This window comes from Pelodiscus sinensis, chromosome 9 (assembly GCF_052426305.1).
Source record: "Pelodiscus sinensis isolate ZL-2025 chromosome 9, ASM5242630v1, whole genome shotgun sequence".
In the NCBI taxonomy this organism is placed as follows: Eukaryota; Metazoa; Chordata; order Testudines; family Trionychidae; genus Pelodiscus; species Pelodiscus sinensis.
The window spans coordinates 13,268,366-13,270,197 of record NC_143060.1 but is presented as its reverse complement, the minus strand read 5'-3'; positions in this window follow the sequence as shown (position 1 = coordinate 13,270,197).

The window sequence follows — 1,832 nt, the reverse complement described above, 5'->3', positions numbered from 1 at the left end:
CTGGGAAAGAATAGGGTTTACAGCAATAAGCATTTATACAGAAGCCCATGTTGGCTTTTGGACCCACGACCAATTTCATGGGCTTCTGGGTGGTGAGGAACCGAGCGCTTTTGGTGGTTTTTGAGAACCATTGTTTTTGAGAACAAGGCAGGACGGTAAATGTCCAACTTAGCAGCCACTATTAATATACCCAATTTTTGACACATGATGGAGGAAGGCACAGGAGTATAGACCCTATGCATAAGATGGAGAGAGACCCTCTTCTTAGCATATGTGCTACACATGCATCAGGGTGGCATCTGACAAGGATTCATCGCTGAATTTGGGCCAATAGCTGGTTGGATCAGTAGCTTCCCTGGTAGGCTAGGTACTGACTGGGAATGTGAGAGGAACCCTCATCCATGCCCTGCAGAAAGGCCCTAAAAGCCAAGAGGTGGTGGGACTGTCCTAGATGGCATGTGCATGTAAATCTGCTTTAATTATTTTTACAATCCTTTGTTTTGTGGTGACATGATTGTAAATACGTAAGTAGAACCACAAACCGAAAATGTGGGTATACCTTCCTGTCTCTTTAGCAGGCTGAAATAAAGACCCCACTAACAAAGAGACTGTTTACAAATTCCAAGGATGCGTGCGTGCGTGTGCGTTACACACCATTGAATAAAACAGCAGTGCTGAAAGATTTCCCAGAGGGATATCTAACTGCTATTACAGAAACAAACTGAAATAAAATTTTGTCCTTCACACCAAAAATTTCAGAAGTCATTAGTAATTCTAGGTGCCCAACTTTAAGGTGCTAAGGTTAGCCACCCACAATCACTACTCACTACTAAAATTCTTAGCTTTAGTGTTAGCTAGAGTTAGCAAGTTCCACAGTATCTACAGAGAATAATTTAGAACTCTTATCAGTACTTTTCTATATAAGTGTTTTTAGGTAGTGATGATTATTATATGCCTACTTGTATATACATGCTTAAACATGTTTCAATCCACAAAAGACTCTTAACTGATAAGTGTAAAGTGCCAGTGATTTGTTTATAAAAAGAACATTGTCTATAAATTCTACCATTGGAATTCAAAATAGCACAAAGTAAAATGTAGTTTCTAGATTAAACTCACAAACTGCAATATTTTCTCCATTCCCATGTTATAACTTTGATTCCAAAGTAATTGTCTGTCAGAAATTAGCTGTTACAGGAAACCCCCGCATTATGACAACCCAAGTTGTGATCCTACCCCGCACTTATGACCATTTTTGTAAGTGCGGAAGGGGATGAACCCCCCCCAACTTACGTCCTCAGCCTGCATTTACAACAGCACATGGTGCCTATTGTAAATGCAGGTTCGAGTTGTGATGCCCCCAACTTATGACACTTCCCCAGGAGCCGATTGCGTCGCCAAGTTGGGAGCCGCTTGTACTTAATTTTATATTATTCCACCACACCTATAAACTTACTATCCTTTCTCTGTTAGGCTCTATGCACATCATTTTGGGTACAGCGCACGGGGTGAGGTCTATGTTCTACCTAGATAAGGATTAATATAGTGCCATTACAATCACATGACACTTTACAACGATAGATTAATCATGCTTGCTACCATAGTGATGACTTCAGACTGTTCCATGACGCACACAATGCTTTCACATTACCAATAAGACCAGACTACCTTGACTTTCTCAATCCTAGTCAGTTTCATGTTTTACACTGCTGTTGTTGTGCACAGTGTAGTGAGCAGACCCGAGGCATTCAGCTAAGTAATGATCAGTTTCTGTCACTGAGGCTGCTCTCCAGAGCAAGACTTAAGAGGAATCATTTCCCTAAGGCCTGGCG